Source organism: Gavia stellata, chromosome 3, assembly GCF_030936135.1.
Source record: "Gavia stellata isolate bGavSte3 chromosome 3, bGavSte3.hap2, whole genome shotgun sequence".
In the NCBI taxonomy this organism is placed as follows: domain Eukaryota; kingdom Metazoa; phylum Chordata; class Aves; order Gaviiformes; family Gaviidae; genus Gavia; species Gavia stellata.
The window spans coordinates 2,169,552-2,194,056 of NC_082596.1; positions in this window are offsets into that span (position 1 = coordinate 2,169,552).

A 24,505-nucleotide genomic window follows, 5' to 3' on the forward strand; every position below is an offset into this window, starting at 1 on the left:
CAAATTTTTTATGTCTGTTGAAACCAAAGGGACTTTGTGATGGCTTTGTCTGGTATTTTTTTTACCTGCCACGTCTGCACTGTGGCATGCTTCTCTTTGTCTGCCAGTCTCTCTGTCTAGTATAGGTTGGGTACAGTTTCAACACTTGAACTCGCATCAGTATGTACTGCAAACAATTGAGGCTTGTCAAAGAAATGCCACTTCTCATCATAGATGAGGGTGAGTTCAGGCACATTCCAAACTGGAAGTGCAAATGTTTGCTTTGGTGGGTTGATTGGAAACCTCTCCTATCCCTCACAGTGGTTCTTTGACCACTTCTCAGTACATGCCAAGGTAAAAAAAACCAGGCTTTTCTGATAAATTCCATTTGCCAGGGTTTCTCGCTTTATTTAGGGTTTTTCTTAAATCTCAGAAACTTGCAGTAATAGCCTGCGGGGACTTGCTCTCGTGCAGTTTAGCTCTTAGGACACCAGACACTGTTTCAAATTGAAAGGAAGGTGAGCTAGTGTGTTGGTGGATCATTGCTCTTGACCAGTGGCTGTGGGATGAGTGATAGAAGGTCAGGCGGACTAGGTCTGCTGAAGCTAATGACACTGTCCTGATTTACACCAGTGGAGAATCTGGTGCAGGGGATGATTTTGCAAACCCTGTTTCCTCTGTAGGGATCTTAAGTGCTTCCCCTTGAACTCTTGAACTTCTTTTTAAAAAGAACAAAGGAGCCAACCCAACACCTTCTTTCTGTGTCTATTGACTTCTGCTTCATCATCTTTTTTTCAGACCATCTCATTTATAGCCAACTTTTATGGAATAGCTGGATAAAAAAAGTAGCAATATGTTCTCAGACTCTGATGTTCCTTATTCAGAGATATTTAAGGCTATTTTTCTTTTTTAATCCCTTATGGTTGTCCCTATAGGGTTTGGTTCCTTGTGTTAGGGAACAATAGGGCCAAGGGAAAGCACAACCTCATCCTCCCATCAAATCCGCCCAGGCCTTGAATTAAATATTCCTTCCTTCAAGCAACTCATTGATAAGCAAGAGGGAGCACTCTTTTCATCCTCAGCAGCCTGACTTGCTGCCATTCAAACTCTCCTAGTACCATTATTTCTTTTTATTCTTTTTCTAACAGCACCAGGGCTGCCAGTGAAGATCAGGACTCATGGTGCTGTGAAAGAGATGCACACAGCTAAGACCCTGTTCATGCCACAGTCCTGCTTGGCTGCAGCCTGAGGCTGTGTGAGAACTCAGTAATTCCTGTATCCTTACATCAATTGCTGCTTCTCGCTGGTTTTTTTTGAACATTTGTGTGCAGTTCCTGCTTGACTCCTGAAGATGGCAAACGTGCCCTGTTATAATTATTACACATACATTAACATTCAGTTGTCCATAGGATGGTGCGTGCATGGAATTTTTTTTTTTCCTGATGTTATAAAATCCCTAGTTCATTTAACTGCATGAAAAAAGACCATCTATTTCCCCTGGGAATCTAAGGATGTCTACAAATCACTTGGGTTTTGTTTTTTTTCAATACTATTTTATGTTGTCACTGCAGATTCCTAATAGATACAAGTCTGGAGCTTTCTGTTGAGGAGGGAGGGAAAGAGGACTTGATTATTTGCTCTATCCTGGTTCATCTGCCTGGTGTCAGGCTGGGAAAGTGGTGGTGGATCATGGTGTCATGGATAGTATTGAGGGGCTGTATAACAGTGGCAGGCATGAGCTGAAAATTTGAGGACAAGAAGGGCAATAGGTGAAACGGTGCCTGGGAAATCTGGGCAGAGATACTGAGCATCTTTGAAGGCATGAGAAAGTTGCTCCTACGTCCTGGGCTATGGCAACCATTTGGCTAGGTGGTCTGAAGAGGCTGTAGGGAAGCCTGCAAGATGACAGAGATAATGTATTAAGACTTCAATCGCAGACCGCCATTTTTCGTGGTGATGTCTTTTATGAGCAGAGAAAAAAAAAACCCAGAACCCGGCAAAGAGGAAACTAAGATGAAGTTCCACACACTCATCCAAGCTCTTGAATGAATTGTAGTCCTTGAAGGAGGTCTATCATCAGGGGATCCTGCAGAGTCTCCAGCCTCTGAGCTCAGAGGTGTAACACCTTGGATGCCTTAATGCAAGCCAGAATTAAGCGCAAGAGTGAGAGGGGCTGCTGTCCAAGGCTGCCCGGCCCTGAAGGGAAGTCACTGTGTTGTTTGCTCAGCATAAGCGTGGCTTGCAGCTCCTTTTCAGGATGTTCTGAAGTACGTGTGTGGAGGTTGCAATGGGCTGCAGAGAGAATCTTATTGACCTTTCCACTCCTGGAAGGTATTTGGTACATGTGCAGTGAATGAGCTGGTGCTGTCTGCAGTGATGTCTGCAAATCTACTCAGGCAGTGGGGATGTGGGATGTATGATAAGGGATTTTAGTGGCCAGTTTTAGGCATCGAAGTGGGAATTTCTAATGGCTGCACAGCTGCATTCCTGGGAATGCAAGCAGCCTCAGAAGCAGCAAACTGTCCCAAGTCAGAATGGGTGAGGAATAAATGACACTGAGTTATGAGAAGGCAAATTGCATTACAGACTTATCTGTAAGGAGGGAAGCATGGATCCTAAATGAGGCATGTGATTGGATAGACAGGAAGACATATGGATAGATAAGGGAAGAGAAAGATCTAAAAATGAGTAGCTATACAGATGTCCACAGAGATAGATGGATAGCCAGCAGTCAGGAGGAGCCAGAGCTGGTCCTGTGCACCCTTTTCTAACCTTGTACGTGATTACAGGCAGGCTTTGCTCTGCTTGTGACAAAAGGCCACAGTATGGTCCCTATCTCAGCCTAAAGTATTTCTCACCAAGCTCCCAGCTGTTTTCCACTCTCCCGTGCACGTGCCTTGGGATGGACAGGCATGATGCTGGCCCAGCAGCAGGAAACATGATTTCTGCTGCTCCAGGGCTGCCCTTGACTGCCAGCAGAGATAGGCTCCGGCTACTACATCTGTAGATGCTTAACACTGTTTCATGTCATGGTCTAGCTCAAGCTACAAGGATTTGTATCTAGGTTTACTGTTCAAGTAAGTTTCAGATCACAGGGAGGCAAGGCTAGGCTGCCTGAGACATCTTCCAGAATCCAGTAACGGAGACCGGAGCTTAGTAGAACATTGAGCAAAGACAGAAAGGTCTTGATGTCTCTGTCACTGGGCTGCTGAGAGACCTTTGGCATGTGCCTTCCCTTCTTTGTGCCACTTCCTCTAACGGCAAATAGGGCTCATTACTCCTGCATCACAAATGAAGCGTTTTGAGATCTGTGGGTGCAAATAGGTACAACCAGCGAGCATTATAAAGGTTTTATAAGCAAGGAGCCTGTTTGACCTTGAGTATTTCTACAAGGGTCCAGGCACAGATCCAAACATCCAGCTACCCCCATTCAGGATTTCAGATTTCAGAAGCCAACCTGACGGGCCTTGGAGAAAAATTTCACCTTCACATCACACACGTTCTTGCTGACAACCATGAAATCAATGCGTTGCTGCAAATTAATCCCACCATGGTGCTAATCTTGTCTGTGGAGCTAACTGTAGATGGACAAGATTCAGAGGGCTGTAGGGGTTGGAGATCCCCATACGGTGGTGCTGTTGCTACGTTGCTGGTGCACAGACCTCTTGGTGTGTGGGAGCAGCCCAGACTGTTTGTTTAAAATCTCAGCAACTTCAGAGCATCAAAAATGCATTTGACATTTTTTTTGTTATTTTGCTAATTGCTAAGCTCTTTTGGTTGTAAAAGACTCGGAGTGTGGGATCCCTGCCAGCTTCTGCTGGCGATGCCTTGTGCATCTCTGTGTTGTTTGCAGGAAAAAATGGAGTGCATTTTCCTATGCCTACGCTTTGGAGTTGGGGTGAGGTGTGGGGACAGTAGCCTGTGCTATGGTCACAAAGCAGTCCTGTGCTTGCTTTGCCCTCACAAAATACTTTCTTACCCCCTCGCATACCAGGCGTTGCAGTTTTCTGTGGACAGATGTAGCAAAAGGTAGTTTGAAATACAGACGAAACCCACGTCTTTCCTGACATCACTCAACAGGGCAACATCAGACCTCAGACCAGGACCCTCAAGTACCCTAGCTGCTTCTAGTCTGTGTCCTTTTCCTTCCATCAGGAAAATTATATAATTATTCTTGCCCCTATAGGAAACCACAGAATATTGATGGGGAAGAACCCGAGATTTCTAGTCCAGCTGCTACAGGGAGAAAAGGGTAGACCTGATGGCTGGACACACCAAACCCCATATGGGGCCAGCATGGACAATTGCTCCCCACGTGGAAGTGAGTGCATTCAATGCATGGCCACTTATCGTCCTTCCTTTGTCCTTCTTGTCCTCATTTTGAGGCCAGCACTCTTCGGTGGTACTGCTTACCCCACTTTAAAACAGTTTAGGGAAGAAACTGCGCCACACGAGCTCGGTTCATGGTCTTACATAGGGGGAAAGTATTTTCCTGAGGGAACGTATTTGTCAGGGCTGTTTTGTGACTCGGTTGTGAATTTGTTGACAAAATGTTTTCCTGGTTGGGAAATACCATTTTGTTGACAAAGAAATGTTCTGCAGAAATTACAAGGCTATTTTAAGTCCAGGATGGATTTTGCAATCAAACCCAGGTAGAAAGTGCAAGATCAATCTAGAATAGCCAATCTCCGCTGGTTAGAACATGCAATTAAGATGTGGGAGATACAGGATCGGTCCTTTTAAGTCATGTTTACTTTTGCTTGAGCAGATGCTCTATCCACAGATACTGGAATTCAGATTGTACTTGGCTTTGTCCCCTTTCTTAGAACCGTTCCACTTTGTGTTAACTAATTACAAACTAATTGGGCCGGAGAGATGCTGTGTTGTGAAGCCGTTGGATTTTCATGAATTGGCAAATTCTTACAAAAACCGTTTCATTAAAAAAGCTTTTTTCCTGGCTGCTTTATCAAATGCTCCAATGCTTAGGAAAGCAGAAGATGAGTGATACAAACCAGGAGAGATAATGGGAATTCTGATTAATATCTGTCATTTCTTCCTGTTTTAACTGTTTAGCTGGAAAATCGATTTGAAAAATCAACCCACAGTTTCTTGGAGTCATTACGAAAAGAGAGGGTTTTTTGCTAAATAAGGTGTATATAAATGGTGCTGAAGAGAGGACTTTATTCTGGCTTTATATCCTATTTTAAGTACTGGCTAGGAGGATTTTGGCAAGCAGCACCAGGGAAATTAAATTGTTTCTAACTCCAAGAATTGACCTCCTATCCTGACAGTATCTAAGTAGCCAAAGGTTAGAAAAAAATTATCATTACCTCATAGTTTCCTTGCTGTATCCTCAAAGTTTTCTTTGGTGTATCCTCAGATTAGCAGTTTTTAACTCTCTGTGTCACACTCTGATTCAGTGGTTCTCTCAGTTTCTTCCCACGACAGCCACCAAAGATGAGCAATCTGATGCAATTGGGGTGTTGTATCTGGCCGTACCACCCAGGCCACTCTCTATGCTCCGGGGAGATCTCGTCAGGAGAGCTTGGGGCTCCAACTTATCCTAAGGCTGACACCTGAATTTGGTCAGACAAATTGTCCCCCCCATCTCTATTTGTTGGCTAAATCTCTACTGACTACAGTGGGAGCTTGGATACTCAGCCCTAAATAGGCCACTACCTTGCAGACGGTCATGTTTTGTCAGATTCTCAACAATAAATCCACACATAAAAGGAAAAAAAAGAAAAGTGTTCATATGGTGTGACTCAAAGCTGTTCCCAGCAGTTACATTTTTGGTTTTGTCACTGGACTGAAATCATCCTTCACACATCCCCAGGCAGGAGTCAGAGATCCTTTCCCCTCCTTGACCTTTACAAATTGCACATCCTGCTTCGCCGTAACCTTTTCAGAAGTGCCACGGACCCCAAGCATAGATTTTTTGTAATCAATACCACAGCCCTGCACTGAGCACACGACTTAACAACTGCCTTCTCAGTCTCTTCGGCAAAAACTGTGATGCCAAAGGATAGAGACGGGAATGTGCCTGGGATTAAAACAGAGAGCCAACAGGACCCAAATGGAGGAGACGGATTTACGGACTCTGCAGTCTGGGCACAGCCAAAGGGGTGCATTTTTCTGACGAGCAGCAAAACTAATGAAGCTTAGTTTCCCCTGCACACATACCCCCTGTCCTCTAAGCCCCCAGTTGCCTGTTTATGTATCATTACCTGCCTTTTGGCTCTCTCCCATGACTCCTTCCTCTTTGGCTGGGCAAAAGGCATCATGCTCAGGGTATGAATTTTCTGACTGGCCAACCGACTGCTGCTTCTAAGAGCGGTTGAGGAGCTGAGATTCCTTTAGTGGGACCACTCATTTTGGTGTTTCTTCTCTGTTTGACCAATTTTTGCAAAACCGAGGGTATGTCTAGATCTTTGAGAACTTTCTCCTCGTTGAGTTTGCTTGAACCTATTCAGGGTGATAGCCAGTCAGATATGTGGATAGATAGAGGGATGGACAAGCAATGCAACTGCATAAGCTGTATTTTCAGACCAGGTTAAGACGTACAGAACTGTAAGAACAGCATCCAGAGATGAACAACAAAAAAAAAAAAAAGAAAAAAAAGAAAAAGCATAAAACCACCACAGAAAATGTCAAGGATTTAAAGAAAATATCAAGGATGATACAAAATAATTGCTGGCCAGGGAATAGATAAAGAGGTAGTAGGAAAGGTAACGGGTGCCGTTCCTCTCTTGTGGTCCACAAACCTTGCATGGAAAAAAAAAAAAAAAAGAGTCAGGAGTTCAGGGACAGTCTGTTTCTCCCATTTTGATGGTTCACATTGGACGGACCTTGGCTAATTCTTCTTCACTGCACAAAGGAAGGTCGTATATTCTCAGGGGCATAGCAGCCTGGCTTGAATTAATTTTCTATTAATTACTGGAATGATTTTAGCATGAATAAGCAACGTCTATTTTTAGCAGTAGGACTGATTAGGTATCGGAGAGAACTACCCAGGGAAGTTGTGGGGCTCCTGCTGCTTAGGAAGGGGAGAACATCCGTCCTCAGTCGGACTAAAGGGTCCATCTGGCTCATGTGTTGCCTCCGCCATTGACCTTTAGTGGTTGCACAGGGAAAGATTATAACAGAAAAAGTCAGAAAAGACCGCTTTCTCCCACAGCGTGCCCCCAATTTTGGCTACCTGTGGCTTTGTGGCTTCATGAGCAGGAGGTGGCATCCAGACCATTCTGCTTTTTTATGAAAGACTTGTCTTTATGGATTTCTCCCACTTTCTCAGCCTTTTGTGTTTCTTGGTGCTAAGATACCCTCTGCAAAACCTTTGATTATCTTCAGCCTTACATCTGCTCTTTCCAAGACCTCAGTACTTTTTCTCCTTCCTCCGTGGCCACGTTTTCTAGGCCACTGCTGACTGGTTTTGCTTCCCTCTGGATCAGCTCCAATAGGTACATCTTCTTGCTGAGGTCTTCAGCTCAAGGTTGGAAGCCTTTTTAAAAGAGAGTTTTGCCAAAGGTGAGGTATTGCGCTGAGCATAGTGCCAGTGGGGTTAATGTAAATTCTGCAGGAACTGAGGCAATGTGGTCTGATGTTTTCTTCTGGCCATTCTTTTCTGAAGCCATGGCAACCTTTTCAAAAATTCCAAAGACAAAGTGACAAACGTGCTTTGAAAAGCAATGCCTATATCTCTCTTAGTAAATTAAATATCCTTGTAAGGTTTTTTTTTGTTTGTTTGTTTGGGTTTGGGTTTGTTTTTTAATTATTATTTTTGCCACTGAGACCAATGAGCAAAAATGGCTGTGCGAATGCTGCAGATTTTCTCACCCTCCCAAGCAGGAGGACTGCATCAAAGCTGTTGGAAATAGTCCCTGGCCCATACTAACTTCTAACTGTACAGAATATTTTTGGGACAATGGTAGACATTTAGCTGCATTTATTAGACTTGGTGCTGCGTGAATGTTGAGTAAAAAGACTGCTCATAAATATAAAGAATAAATAGTAAGTTACTGGCAAATGATGCTGACGGGGGGTATGCAGGACAGATAAAGTTTTGCAGAGTTATCTAAGTTAAGGTTTTTAGCCGAAGATAATCAAAAAAGAGAGATCAAGGGAAGAGAGATCAAAAGAAATGGGCACAGGTGAGAAGGGCAGAAGAATGAATTTTCCATTTGAACAGCCAGCATCACCCACAGTATAAAACAAGGCTGGTTTAGATAACCACTGAATATAGAAAATAGATTAAATTCTTGATAGAGTTTGCCTGAAAATAAGGTTGCAAATTAAGCATATGCAATTACCATATTTGTAATAATGCAACTTTATGTTAGGGATTGCAGAAGAAAAGGTAGGCTGTGCCCTGGAGATGCTGCGATTCCCATGTGTGGGGACACATAGACTCACACTTCCTTCTACTTCAACACCAGCAGCTTTAACATGATTTAACCCAAAACATCTGACCCCTGTTAGTGTTTCTTAACATTGTAAAACCTACAAGACTTTCAGCAGAAATAGGTTATTCTTTTTGCTATGTTTATAAAATTGTGCTACTTGTAAGTTTGGACTATTTATAGTATTTTTCCATACAGCATTGTGTAGCCTTGTTTTGATTTGTTTGCAATTAATGTTTTCTGTGAGAAACTTTAAAAATCAGTTATTTGTAATTCTCCATTTGTTTTTTCTCAAACCAGCAAGGTGTTAGTTGCCTTGGACTAAAAACTTTCCAGGGTCAGGAGAGGTGATGGTGTTCCAGTACAGGACACATCCCCAGGCATTGTTTAATTTACTAGCACAGAAATAGCCAGTGTTTGCTGTAGGGTGGTTGCTTTTACAGGGAACTGAGGCTTTTTGGCTATGAAAGCATCAATTGCAATCCACTAATTGGGGTGACTCCCACTTCCACATTGAACCTGGCTGCAGTAGCAGTAGCCAGGCTGTTTGACCAGCTTTGCTTTGTGGTTTATCTGGGAGGAAGGTGTTACCTTTGTGTCTGAGGGCTTTTAAAGCACTTTGCAAATATTAACCCCTTCACACTAGTGTGCTCCAGGTGAGGTAAATATTGGGCCCATTTGCAAACAAAGAATGGCAAGAGCAAATGGTTTGCTCATCATTCACTAAATAACGCAGCTTTTTTAAAAAAATTGACCTTCAAAAGACACCCGTTGGGAATAGAGTGAAAGAATCAGATAGTCTCGGAATCAAATGCATCTGCACGGGTGGACCACAGTTTTAAAGAGAAATCATGTAAACACGACATAAAGGCATTACTTGTTAATTTGTCTAGTAGGACTCCATTGGCTGCATGATTGAGCATATCAGGAATATAATCACTGGTGCTCGCTGCAAACTCTGCCTTGCAGCCAGGGCTCACAAGGTGCAAAATACACAGTGGTTATTTTCCCTCTGTACTGAAATGCAGTCTCCTCAACGGGTGAGACGGGAGGGTTGCTAAATGGCAATGCTGCCTGGCAGCCCAGGACAGGCAGCATGAGGCATACCATACCCGTGGTGATCGTTATGGGATTTAGGGTTGAAGGAGGTGTTCGTTTGGCCTGGAGCTTGGCCAAGGCACGTGGTTGACTCTTTCTGCAATTACTGCTCATGGGGAGTCTTACTGTGGTACAGCTCGCCTGCAGCTGGCATCTCTGATAAAGCAGCCCTCAGCACTGCTCTGAGATGGTGTCTCAAAGGTGGCTTTTTAATTACCTAGGGATTGCAATGGGCAGAACACTTAAGGATGTACTTAACCTTAAATGTGTACATAAGTCCCGTTTAGCTCGGCTGAGGATGCGACTCAGTGAATTACTCAATAATCATGCCCTCCAACAACGGGTAAGGACATTCTCCCCACCCCCTGGCCTTTTATCGCTGTTATTTATTCCCACTAATACAGGTACTTCTTGCTTTTCTTGGTCACACTGCCCTGTCATAATATGCTTTTTGCTCTGTGTAAAGAGAGCTGAGACACAAGTTTGGATTGAAGGCCACTTGCTTTTACATATGTATCTGTGAATTTCTCTTTTAGTTCCTCCTCTGGCTTCTTTTCCCCATCTTTTTTTAAAAACAACTCTGTTTTCAGGCACCCAAACTGTCTGGTAATTACACTGTCTTTGATAAAGATTTCTATTAACCACAACTTGTAAATACCTTGCCTGCTCTAACTACATGCAATTTATCATAAAGGCTTGTGAAGCCTTTGCTTTCCCTCTTCTATGTAGAAGAAAGGCAAACAAGAAATAAACTCACAATTTTATTCTAAGTAAGGTATTAAGAAGGAGGTTTAGCTTCATACATCCCCTTTTTATTTTTTTATGAGTATAACTGCTTAGACTTCCTTTAGGAGGGTTATATATCTTGCCTCCTGGCTTTATATATTGTCTTATATATTGTCTCTTGGCAATATATTCTGTCTCCAGGGTTTCTTTTTTTCATTTATTTGATCCCTCTTCCATATAACCACGTCAGGTTTATTAAAGACCACAATGGTGTGTGTAAGTGCAGACCCCTGCAAAGGAGTAGCAGACCTATTTGTCTTCTTTTGAGAACACACGTCCTCATCCAAACTCCATTCAGGTGAGTCCTAGGTCAGTCTCCATCTCCAAGAGATTTCCCCAGTGCAAAAGGCAGGAAATGAGTAGAGGGAAATTGAGGAGAGTTCTTGTCAAAAAGGGGGAAGAGAAGTGTTGCTCGTCACCTTTGACAGTTAGATGATGTGAGCAGCTACCAACGACCGCTGTCTTGTCCCTACTGCGATCTCCTGCTCACTTGCATTTATTAACCTCTTCCACTGTGCTTCTGCCATGGAGACATGTGTGCTGACACAACCTTTCCAGGCAGAAAATTGCTCCCAAGAGGCATATGGAAACATGGGAAATCCTTTTTAAGTGTCTGAGATACAAACAGTCATCCAAAGTCTTTGCCTCCGTTGTGGTGGGCAGGAGCCGTTTACCTTCTGAAAACATCTCAGCGCAGGAGATGTTAAGGAGCTGCCTAATATCATGAGCCAAACAGCATTTAGAATGTACAACATTATTAACTTTGCATTGGTGAAGTGCAGCTGCTGATTTATAATAGTACCCCTGGTTCCTCGCTCTGCGAAGCCAGGTCTTGTGATTGCTGAAGTCTCCATCTATTTCAGAGAGGCCAGTGACTTGTGGGACTTGAAGGTCCTTGAGCTCCCATCTGCTGAGAAAGTAGTCTCTGTGAAACACCTCAGACAGGGCAATTGCTACTGAAGACACTCAGAACCAGCAGGCACTTCTGTAAATTTTACTTTATCTCTCCATTCAAGTGCAAGATGCTTCTTCTTTGTTTGAATGATCTCCTGATTTAAGTTGTTTGAAAGCATTCATAAATTCAAGCATACTCAGGGTTTGGGGGTCTTTATTCTCCTCCACCTTATGCTTGTCCAGAACAGAGTGGAACAGATGCTCCATTGGAAGCGTAATTCTCTTTTATCCTGGTTTTGTGCTCACACCATCCATGTATCAACGTCTTGACAAAGAGCAGCATCAGCCCTCATATCTCCAGATCTTTCTGGCTCTTAAGGGACCTGGAGACCTCTGTGCTGAGCACAGTGGGCCTCTGAGGAACAAGGCCAGAGTATTATTCCTAAGAGCTGGTGTGGAGTCATCTATAGCTAAATAACTGAGTGCAGTTTTGACACCTGCTCTGTGCTTTTCCTCCTTCAGCTGGATGTGGTGTTAGACATTTTTGCTCGACCTCTTTCTCTCCTACCCAAGACACAGAGCTCTAAGGTGGACTCATGGATGGATGGGAAGTAAGGGATGCTTGAGGGTTTAGCTTTTCTTAGGAAACCCTTCTATCCCTGTTCCTCACCAGTCACCCAAGTTTCCACTTTTTGATATGCTCAGCCGTGGCTCTTCTTGGTTACATCCATGGATTTAATTGTTACTGCTGGCAAAGCATGTGCCATTTTTTCCTTGAGACCAGCATCTTTCTCAAGATGGGTTTAGTTTGCTATAAAGTTCATATTGCTTTGTTCAAATGGGCACTTCATGTCTGGAAAGCAGCGAGGAGGAGGAGATTTCTACAGATAGATGGGTTTCTACCACCAGTCTGGTAACCCAACCCTCTGCATCTCTGCTATCTCTGCTGGTCTGTAGGGAGTTCTTCGCAGGAGAGAAGTTTTCATGTGCAACCAGGTCAAATATTTCCTCACTGAAACTGGGAGTTTATACGGTTGTTTTTGCTGTTCCTTTCCCCTTTTATTTCTCTTAACTGTCAACACACCCTGTCTTTCAAGACCCAATTCATTGGCAGAAATTCTTTGCGAATGCACCTCGAATTTGACAAAATATTTAGAAGAAAGTAACAAAACACACACGACAACATTTGCACTGTTCCTGTTGGAGAATAAATATTCGTGAATGTCTCTGCAACCAGGATTTCTTACGTCTGCTTTTCGCCTGGAGAAGGCCAGGGAGGCCTAAGCTTTACTGAAAAAGTTGCTTGCATTTTTCTGGCAGATGTCCCTTAAGTTCCTGAGTAAAATGATCGGTCCAGAACCTACAAAATATTTATCTACTTTCCCCCCATTGGTGGAAAGGTCTGATGATCTGATCCTGGGTTTCCCTGTGTAAGATGGGCAAATTAAGTCAAAAATTGTTGAAATTTGTAAAAAAAGTAGTACCTAACTCTGAGGCTGTGTTCATCAAAATCACTGCTCAGCTGAAACCTAACCGTGAGATTGCTTAAAACTGTTTAAAGCTAACGTCTGAGATGTAATGCAATGAAGAAAGAAATCACCTATTCCCACCTAAACCCTGTCAGAACCAGACATCCACCCAAATCTCCCACAGGATCCAGCAAGGCTGCACAGATCTTGGGACACCAACTACATCTCAAGCATCTTCTTGGTGATCCTGACAATCCTTTTGAGCAGTGCATTGCCCAAAGGCAAATTTCAATTTCCTTTGCTGCCAGATGAGGCTGATAACGAACTTTTGCTCATGACAAAGTTGCAGTTCAGCTGTAGACATTCCTGGTCAAGGTGCTCCTTCCTCTATAAAATGTGACTGTGGAGTTCCTAAGGATTACAGCTGAGAAAGCCTGTGTTACACAGCTTTCCCCTGAGTCAACACGTGCTTCTTCACTCCTCCTGCTCACCTGGAAAAGGGGCTTTTTCCCTCCTTGTTTTTCAACTTTTCCTTTTTCTTCAATTTATTTCTGTGTGTTTTTATTGATGCCATTACTGCCACTTTCTCCTGAAGTGCTAGGGAATGGCCTGAGCAGCAGACAAGTTCTGGGGCAAGAGATGTCTGATTCCCACTGCTTTAAGATGTATGACTTCAAGAAAGGATTCTCCTCGGGTGAGACTGGAAGAATTAGAGCCCAGGCTCAAACTGGAAGAATTGGTTGAATTTCTCCCACCTTCTCCTGAATTGCAGGGTGGTTTTGCTTCACCAGGATCCTTTGGGGATTTTACTTAAGGGACTGCCCTCTGTTATAAGGGTATAGAGCAATAGCAGTGTTCAGGCTCTCTGTGGAGAATTTGGCCCATAGCATGTGCCAGGTGATTTGTATTGACTGTGCTGTTGCTTTTCTCTCAGCCCCCACGTGGCTTTTAAGGCTGCAGCTGGGAGTACACATCCCCCCCTAAATCATAGCTGTAAGCTATAAACCTGTTGGCAGGACTGTAGGTTCTTCAGAGATGGTAGCCAGTGCTGTACTTTTCAGGCAGCAGGTATTAATTAAAGGTGGAGTGATGAGTGTGCTCCCTGCCAGGCTGTTTTCATAGAGGAGGGAGTGAGCAGGACTGTCTGCATGACTGTGCGTGAAGAACAGGTATGGAGAGCAGTGAAGACAGTGGCATTCATAGGGTTGAAGGAAGTAAGACTGGTGGGATTTCTTTTCTAAACCACTCTGCCTTAAGCTGTGCCAGAAAGCTAGCTAGGGGCAGTGGAACTGTGACATTGGGAAAGTCTTGATGGATTGCACCCAGGTTATCCATCCAAGACCCAGAGAGACTGGGGATGATGGTGTACTTTTGCTCCATATATGTGTGTGTATATATATTAAAAAAATAGGCATGCAATTACTTTCCATCTCATACTCAGTTTTAGGGTTCAATGAATGAACAGACAAAAAAGGCAGCATACACATCCCCTGTGCCTGGCCCAACAGATGTAAGAGTCACTTTTCAACAAATATGCGTCTTTTCAGATAACAAAGGAGTCACTGAGCTGTTTCACACCCCCAGTGCTTGCAGAGGTGCTGATGAGTCTGGAAAATCAACTTGCTTTTGGTCCTGGTTGGCCAGAGACCACAGAGACAAGGGGTGTTGAGCATGTGGATAAGGGTGGCCAGGAAAAGTGAGAAGGTCTTCCAGAGCACTGCCCACCCATGTGTGTGGTGATGAGACAGTAGTCTGTGCAGGGGAAGGACAGCCTAAAGGAGCATCTTTCTCCCAAAAAGCAGATGAGTGCTGTGACCGTCAGGAGGACAAGCTCTCTCTGCAAAGGCTGGCAGTGCAGGGAAATCCTGCCTCCCTAACCACTCTCGGAATTTTCCCCAGCACTGGTTTCACACAAGATGATGCTTAAGGAATTGACAGGCCTGAGTCTTGCAGGAAAGGCACTTTACAGTGGCTGATCGCACTCCCACAAACAGATATTGTTTTCTCTTGAAGCCTCCTTGGGGATCTCTGTGCTCATCATATGCTTTTCTGCGGACTAAAAGTGGTTGCTCCCATGAGGTGGAAGCTCTCTTACTCTGCAACAGGGCAGATAAGCTTTTGAAAACCACATTTCAGATTGTGCTGCCTTTGATTTTTCTTTCACCCCAGCCCCTGAAGTCAGCAGAGGCACCTGGGATCTCAGCAAATAAGAGATCCAAGGGAACACAAATGGCAGGAGCTGGGTGGGAACTGGGAAACGGTCCCCCACCAGAACCTGAGCAGGGGCTCAGAGAGCTCACTAGCAGATGTCAGAGGTTCATAACAAAGATATAAAATTTTTTAACTTATGGTAGGTCTTGCTTTTTGCCTAGTGACAACAGCAGAAAGCAGTCAACGGCTTTGCACTAAATGTAACTCAGTTTCCATGGGCTCCCTTTTCTTTTGTACTGGTGTAACCTCTGCTCTCCCTGTTTACATCGCAATTATTGCCAGTCTGGGGCAATATATGTGATGCATTTGTAAAGGTCAGGCAGGAAGCGGATGGTGTCCAAGAGGGGAGGAGACATAGTGAGCAAATTAACACAAACACTGTGGAATTATGCATTTTCCCTTGATGGAAACAGCATGAAAAAAATCCAGAAGCACCCACTGGAGACAAAGGGGACTGGGCACCCGAAGTAGCAGAAAATCACATCTGCAAACACATCACAGTTTCTGCTCTGTCTCTTCATCTGAAATGATCCACAGAGTGCCTATTGAACTGGTAGCTCACAAATTGTTGGTGGAGGGCAATGCTGTGAGTGGCCAGCTTGCGCTGCCTTGAATGCATGGCTCAATCGCATGGAGTGGATCCTGGGGCTGACTGGAGAATCACCCTCTTGCTTTGCCAGCATGCTGCTTCCTGTAGGTTGGGTAAGAATAACTCATCTTTGAGAGTCTCCAGGCTAAATCCAGGCAATTCACTTGTTTGAAAGTGTTCCCCTATCAGTGTTTTAGCAGAGCTGCTCCTGCCAACACTCTTGAAAATGAAGACACTTGATAGAAGTGTTCAAAAAGAGCAAAACCATGACAACAGGAAGATCTTAAAATAGGAATATTTGCAAATTGTTCAGGTGGATTATTCACCATTAATTTTGCTTTGGCTTTGGCTTTCTTTTGTTCATTGCTTAAACTCTAAGAATGGTCAGGTGGAAAATACAGGTTCCAGCCTGCTCAATACCTGTTTCACAGCTGAGCAAAACCTCCTAGATATGATCATCTTGGGATAAGATGTTCCTGGAGTTCCCAAATATGCCAAATGAATGGACTAGCTTGAGTTGTACAGTAAGATCAGACTTGATACCCTGCTGAAAAGTGCAATTTTCCTTGAATTCTTCTCCTAGAAGCTGAATGAAATACATGATGGGGACCTGGTGAGACACTGGAATAAGCTGCCCAGGGAAGTGGTGGAGTCACCATCACTGAAGGTGTTCAAGGAACGTGTGGACGAGGCATTGTGGGACATGGTTTAATGGGCATGGTGGTGTTAATTGATGGTTGGACTTGATGATCTTACAGGTCTTTTCCAACCTTAGTGATTCTGTGATCCTAGACTCACCGAAACCCACTGGAGAAAGATTGAGAGAACAAATAAAAAGTGGAAAAAAGCCAGTGGGTACATATATATAGGAACCATTCTGGAATACCTTTAGCAGAGCCAGGATATACAGAGCAGAAGAAGGATTGAAAAGGGGCAATTTTTGTATGTGGTCTGGGACCCTTTCTCATTTTTTGTGACCTCGGCTACCCAAATGATCTGTCTGAAAAATGTGCCAATAGGCATATTAATTATGGGTCAGCTGCACAGGGCCATGTAATCATAGCTGGTCTTATTCAGCATTCCTCAATAGCCTATCCCAAAGCATTTCAGTGAGGAGATAAGGCTCACAAGGGGAAGGAATATTGTTTATGAGACCAACAGATTCAGCTGGAGAACACTGTTGAGCTCTCAGGCACAGAAGCCCCTCATTAGGTCTGAAACCGAAGCAGCCGGCTTGAACATAAGTACAGCTGAGAGTAAAGTTGCTCTAAGTTATCTTCATGGTGTTAATTGGTGAGATAATTTGAGAGGAAAAGCATCTTGCACTTGTGGAGCAAGCAGGTGTGTTGGTAGGGCTGGTAAGTGATAAGGTCATTACCCTGCAGGATAGAGAGACAGAAGAGAAGCAAATCAAGTGTTATTCTGCATTATATACACTGGGAAATTGAGGAACAGAGCAGTAAAAAATTTGCCTAAGGTCACCCCACTGGCAGTAACAAAGCTGAGAATAAAACTGAGAATCTTGAAGCTCAGTCCATGGATCCTGGGATTTCCCTGAAATAATTGTAGCACAGTCACCATCAGTGTGAGTAACGGAACAGAAAAGGAATTCTTGGCAGGGGACGTTGGGCCATATAGGAGAGGACTCTCAGGAGCTGCAGCAGGGAATGTTGTTCCCTAATAACGCTCCTTTGGTCTGATGCTTCTGGAGTGGGACCAATTTCCTAACTCACACTAACACGTGAATGGTTGGACATTTCCTGAGCTGGGGATGAGGGTCTGAATCTGGGACTCCTTTTTATATTTGTTATTCAATGCAATGTTCTCTCCTTCACATTCAGGATTCTGCCTAGTGCCCTCATCTCCTAGTGTGACCAACATCCCCTGCACGGCAGATCCTGCTGTACCTTCCTTACTGGGTGTGTGATAACATAATCCTGCAGAGCCTGACCCAAAGACTGGAGGGCAGCTCCAACCATGCTGACATGTCTCTGAGTATGAAAATGTTAACCGTCATGATATGGTGTTGTACTGGAGACAATAATTGCTCCCCCTAACATCTGGCCATACTGGTTCCAGTTCTAGGGTTACCTTGACTGGCGTTAGCTCAGGCATCTGTGCTTCTCTGCATGGTAGAAATGTGCTTTTTCATCCTTTTCAAACTTTTGTTCACATGACTGTTTCATGAAGAAATTGTCCTTGTTAGCCCAGTGCACTGTCTACCTTCCTCATCTTCAAGGTACTTCAGGCATGAAGTTCACCAGAATTGAATCAGGTAGCGTCTCAATGCCAGCCCAGTGGGAGTAAGCACCATTACCCCAAGATGAGAAGCCAAGGAGCTAATAGTGTGGGAGAAAGAACTTCCTTCTTGTCCTCTATTCAGGGAGCTTAGGGTGGAAATGTGGTGTATGCTCACCAGGGACATTGCTTTGCAGCTGTCCTTTTGTACCACTCTTCATAAGCTTTCATCACGAGTCAGTCCTGATTTAGCTTTTACAGAGAAATCTGCTGCCAGTTGAAGAATTAATTGCACTGGAGGCTTTCAACAACCTGTGCATTAATGAGCCAGAATTCAGATATTCATGACTTAATGAGAAACACAGTAAAAGGGCTGACCATGGGCTTCAGGCAATTCTGCATTGAACGGAGGAAGCATTTGCTCTTGGTTAGGACATTAATACAGGGAGGATAGAGGAGAGTGGCTTGTCACCATCTGTCAGTTCAACCTGGAGCACGGCCAGGAGAGCCAGGCAGTTAATTAGAAATAAGAGCTGCTTCCTTTCACAGACATATATATGTGTTTATTTATAGCCATGTGTGTATATTGCCATTAGTGGAAGTATCTCTTTCCTTTCTAATTAGATGAGCCAGCCAGAATTTTGTTGGATGATATTAGCTCTGGAGAACTTGCTCAGCCACATCAATCTACCTTTGCTCTTCATGAGCGCTAGGACAAGCTTAGGGAAACACAGCACTACAGCAAGGGGTGATGTAACACCCAGGTAGCTTGCTCTTTTTGAATGGGCTTCAAGAGAATAACATTAGACCGAGAGAGGAAAGCCATCATCTGTGTTACAGGATTTATTCTTCTTGCTGGCATCAACAGCAGATTGTCTTCTCCTGACATGTTCAATAAGCAATAACTGCAAATGTGCCTTGCTAGCAGATATCACCTCCTTCTCCCAGATGTTCATGTTGTATCCAACCAGCCATCTGGGGTAGCCACTCCTGGAGGGAAAGGAGCTCCTTCCCAGGCCATCAGAATCCAGGTGATGAAAACAGAAAGGCTGTGAAACTTCAGATAACCAGACATCTAGCAGGACTGGCCATGCTCTGCAGACCTAGGGCAAACTTTCAGTTGTCCTATGAACAAAATATGCTTATCCATAAACAGTGGGTCCTGACAGAAGTCCTCTTTGTGGATTTCGTATCAAGGGTTTACAGGGTTGCTATTTCTAACTCTCCATACAGTTTTGGGTGACCAAACAGAACATGCATCTGCCCAGAAATCACTTCATTTTGTGGTCTGACATCACTAGTTAAAAGCAGAGATGAAGGTAGATTTCCTTTTAAGCTGTGAGGACGTCCACATGCTCTTAAAGCTCTTGTTTCCAGCTGAGACAGACACCAGCGTGTAGTAGCAGCGTGGATGTGAATGTGTTGTCCTACCAGGACTCCAGCATCTGCTGTAGATGGGCACAGGTTTCTTCTGGACCCTGCACTGAATCAGCCAGTGTCCTGCAGAAGTCTTGGCTGACTGTGGTAATCTCAGGTTGCACAAGATGCCAGAAAAATAATCTTTTTTTAGCAAAAGTCTTTGGTTCCTTCGGGAGGTGTTCAAGGAACATGTGGACGTGGCATTGTGGGACATGGTTTAGTGGGCATGGTGGTGTTAGTTGATGGTTGGACTTGATGATCTTACAGGTCTTTTCCAACCTTAGTGATTCTGTGATTCTGTGAACCACACTCAGTTCTCCTTAGCCATAGGAGCATCTCTGAGAGGAGAAAAGGCAGCAGCTGGTCTCAGAAGATTTATTCTTGTTCCTGATGAATGACCTCATCTTTTCTTTCTCACTGACCTCAACCAAACACCAGAGAGTTTAAATTTCTTCTGTCTCACCCTGCACTTGACCATATCCCTATGTCCCTAGGGTTGTGATCCTCCTCCCAACTCCTCCTTGTTGCTTTGCTCTTTCTCCTCCTTATGATGACTTCCTTTCTGCATGGAGAACCTTCCAGTGCACCTCTCCCAGCAGGTTCCCAGGTGCATCCTTGTCAGGAAAACTGCTTTGTTTTTTTGGTAAATGACTCCCAGAAGAAATACAACATGAAGAAGTGATTATACTGAGAAGGAGGAAAGAGTATACATGGAACTGGTTTGCAGGGACTGTCTGCAAGGCCTGTTTGTGGGCTGTGAAGTCTAAAGAGTCTGTTTTTTCTAACAAGCAGATGAAGCCCCAGACAGATGTTTAACATTCAAAGGAAGCAAGTCTCCATCCTTCTGCTTCTAGCAGACATCAGTGTGTGCACATAGATAAGAGATGAGCTAAGGTTCACAGCTCACTTATGGAATGACTCATCCCCTTAATTACATCCCTTTAATTACAAATTAGCCTCCTTGACCTTTTCTTCTTGCTTTCTCCTGAGTGCCACAGCACAGTCTGATCTCTGTGCTGCCAAAAGCAGAAGTAAGCGATGTCTCTTGGTGGAAATGCCGTTCGAGCTGTGGCCACACAGTCGTCTCCCTTAACCCCATGAGTTATGCCAAAGAAGCCCCTTCTTCTTGAGAAGGTCTTTGTGACTTAGAGAGGGGTGAAAAACCCAAAGATAAAGTCACCACCTAAACCTGCAGAAGGAAGAAAAAAAGCCTTTCAAATGAAGATACTTAGATCTGAGCATAAAAACTTGAAAGACTGGGAAGACTGAAGACCTAGTGCTGGCATTCCTGGACTGATTTACTGTTATGCTGTTATGCTATCTCTTTTGAGGTCCGTGAAACTCTATTGAAAGCAGTGATGTTACTCTGACACAGATCTGGAATAATTAAGCCTTATTCAGCATGAATATTGCAGAAGTAGAAATGCTTCTTGGCAAGAGCAGACATGGAATCCAACCAGGAGACCTCCAGAAAAGGAAGGGTAAACTGTTTCTAAAAATGGCAGTTCCTTGGCAGAAGTAAATATGGGAAGTGGAGATTACCTGTGAATTTCTTTACTTTAGAACATCAAAGTCTTCAGGAACAGAAGTTCCTAAAAAGGAGAAAACATAATTTGCAGCTATTCGCCTTTATTCATCAGTGAATTTTTGAAATTTTCTACTCTGCTAGAGTGTTTGGAATAAGACCAGATTCGCCCACTCTGTGCTGACATTTAACTCATCCCATTATATATATTACGCCACCATTCCAACTTTATCTAGGATATAATGTAAGGAACATCTACACAGATTTAGAAAATACAGATTCGTATATACTTATTTATAACAGTACATATATTTATAATTATTTTCATTGTGAAGAAAGTTTAGCACACAGTAGGACAACAATGGCCTCTTCAGCTATATAAAAATGGCATGAAAAGCTCTTTCCTCCTCAGTGAAAAATTTCCCCAACTGCTCAGGGAAAGTTGCATTCGTTTTTTTAAAAAAACAAAAGCTGTAAAATGGAAATGTTTTGTTTCTAACAATTGATTCCAGTTTAAAGTTACTTTTTCTTTTATTGTAAAAAGTATACTTGAGAAGAAGATGTAACATTTCCTATAATGTTGAACGATACACACGCTCCAGGACAAGACTTACTTTTAATTAGCCTTTTTGGTTTGGCCTTCAGATTTGAAAGCTGAATTATTTTTCTAAATTCCCTTGGAAAACCAAAAGCATCACTTGTTTTCAAAGCTCAAATGTCTCATTTGTATCACTGCATGGAAAGCGGCACATTAGCATCCCAGGTAGGATAAAGCCCCGGTTTTGTGGTCACTCCTAATGGAGGGAGAGCTGGTCCGTTCCTCAACCAGCCTACAGTTTGACCTGAGAAGCAGGACATGGAGCTGGGAAGAGTACCAAGGCTCATGTAGAGACAAAGTGACATGTTTGCTCCTCAGATGCTCTTTCAGGATCCAAGCTCTGGTGTCTAAGCCCACAGCTGCAATGCAGCAGGGAGGTGAGACTTGTGGGCCGACTTGATTAAGTAGACCCAGTCAGCCCTGAGCTCATGGTAGCGATGGGCTGGCATCACCCTCACAGGGTGGGAGCTGTGTGGAGTACCATCCATCTGAAAACAGCTGGAGTTAGGAGAGATCATAAGATGACAAGATGAAAGACAGTGCTATTTGGAAGGAGTTTCTTTCCGAGGAAAAACAAAGGGTGAGAGACAAAGATCCCACCTGTGGAACATGGCCAAAGGGATAAGTGGGAGAAGTTTTCAAAGGTTCACACCAAATTACTGCAGATTTTCCCATGATGAGAGCTGACTGAGGTGAATGAATTCCCATGGGCTTTCTTTCTGTTCTGCAAATCACCCCATTCTGCTGTTTGCAAATGTCCTCACCATCAGGGTGAATGAGAGACTGAGGTATGGTTGGCTATGCAACTGAAATCATCCCACACTAAGTGCCAACCAGATGGGAAATAACTCAGTGTTTACCAGGAAGCAAGTGGGAAATTCCACCTTACATAAGAGGCCTTTTGCCATCCTCCAGAGAGCTCCTCATGACCTACTTTACTTGGGATTGTCACTGGAACTATTCAAAGAACTTCATACACATGTCTTGATTTGCAAGTTGAAAAGAAAAGAACAGGAACCTTGCTTTCTTTCTTACTGCACATTGCATAAAGCTTTAATAGCGAGTAATAGCTTACATGGGTTTGATTTTATTACACTTAAATGGGTAATTCTCATGTCTCCAACTGTGCCCAGGAGGACTGAATAGAACAGAAGTGACTGTGCCACAGTACAAATGGGTCTTTGAATTCCTCTTAGATTCCCATGGCCTGGATTGTATTTAATAAGTCATGCACAGTAAATACAACCAAGAGACGTGAGGAGATTCATTAATACTTGCAAGGCACTCAGGTGCCACCTTTGTGAATAACAGAGGAGAACACTACAGACAGAATATGGGAAAAAATGCCCTGCTTATGTCTCTACCCCTCCCCTTGCTCATTAACGAAGAATGCTCCCTACCACTAGAGATCCCCAGACATAGCTAATGAACCAAAGCAAGCAAGTTCTAATTTTATCCCTGCTTGCTTGTGACAGGCAGACATAAGGTTGCATCTGAAAGTTGACATCCCTAGCCCTGTCTTTGATGATGGTTTGTACCATTGCAATGCCTGCTGGCTGCAGGGCAGAGATTTCTTACGGTATGCCTCAAGCCTTGCCACGATGGAAGAGCCAAACAGCAGTGCATTGCGAACACTTTGGGAGGGCAACATGGGGACTGTTCAGCTGGCCATTTGGCCGAGAGACATGACTGTGCCAGTTTGGTGGCAGAGACAGCCTGGAACTCTTGCACCCCGTAGCTATCCTAGAGTTATTTTCACTCTACTCCTCCCTTTCTGGGTGATGTGGAGTATGGAGACATCTGAAGCGAGTATCTCCTATGCAGTCCCGATCTTGCTGCATCATATTTCAATGTCTTGTTAATATTCTCAAACTTAATCCAAATTCCACCCCTGCTTCTTAATCTGTCCTCATTGAATTCAAGGCCTTGCACAGTCTCTTCTGCCAGTGAAGGCAGCCTTTTCCTCCCTTTCACTGGGGTCTCTCCAAAATCTGGCTCCATACAACTTTATGGAGTGAATAGCTACCTGCAATGCCCTTTTGGCCTTTAAAAAATATCAAATAACCTACCTCAGATGACCCCAGTTTCTCAGTGTGCCTTAGAGAAAGCTATGGAAGTTTTCTAGGAAGCTCAGTAGCATCAACTGGCCTGAGCTGGGGAGCTGGCTTGATAGGACAGGGTCTTGACCCTCCCACAGATGATTTGTGCAACTCCACTCTCATGAAGCTGCTACAGTTACTTAAGATCAGATATTGGAGCCTTTGGAGTCTGTTTAGCAATGCAAAGAAGGAATTACAGTGCCTTGTTTAACACTTTTAAATGGTTAATATGTCACTGCTGACAGCTGAATAAATTGTTAACTAATATGCAAATCGGCAGGTCTCCTAGATCCATCTGAAAAACCTTGTCTCAAAGTGTTTGTAATGCATGATGTGCACTTCAATGTTTGCAGCACATTTCGTACCAGTCATCATCTGCTTGCCCTTTATAAACAGAACTGCTGTTAAACCATGACCTGTTTCACGCTGGCTTTGTCTACAACAGTAAATTAAAAAGTGCCAGGGTATGTTGCAAGGTGCTGGAAATGGATTTTTTCACCCCATTGGATTGCTAGCATCCTCTTGGGCCAACTACCACACTCCCTGACAACTCCTGAGCACAAGTGGGGATGCACCCAGAGTCAGGGACTGAACGCAGTTGCAGTTCAGAAGTGGCCACTTTATTTTGGAGGGTAAGAGAGAAATAGCATAGATGTGGCTTGTTCCATGCCTGGCAGTCAGTGCCAGAAAATATTCCTTAACTGAAAAATACAGAGGTAGCCACTGACTGTTAAGCAACAGCTAGATGGAGGGAGCTGGGGATAGTAAATAAAAGACATGGATCAGCTTCAGAGTTGTGGCCAAGGTATCAAATGTCCTGTTGTTTTCAATAGTGACTCCTGCTTGACCATCAATCAGGCATTTTTCATGGGCTGTATCATTTCCCATCCTTTCTCTCTTTCGTGTTGAGTTCCCCAACCAGGAGGAATCAGCTGCCCAGAGCACTCTTATTGATTATATGCAACATTTCCTGATCCTATTACTTCTGCTCTTCTCACAGGGATTCCTGGAGCTTTGAGCTTTTAAACAGGATATATCACCAGCTAAGAATCCATGTAGCTCCTTGGGAAAAGGACAGAATGCCTTGTTTACTATTATTGATATTTTTGAGCCTTTGGGTAACAAGGACAGACAGGCAACATTCAGGGGGGGGAAAAAAACAAAAAAGAAAAAATCATGAGTCCCATATAAAGGCCTGTCA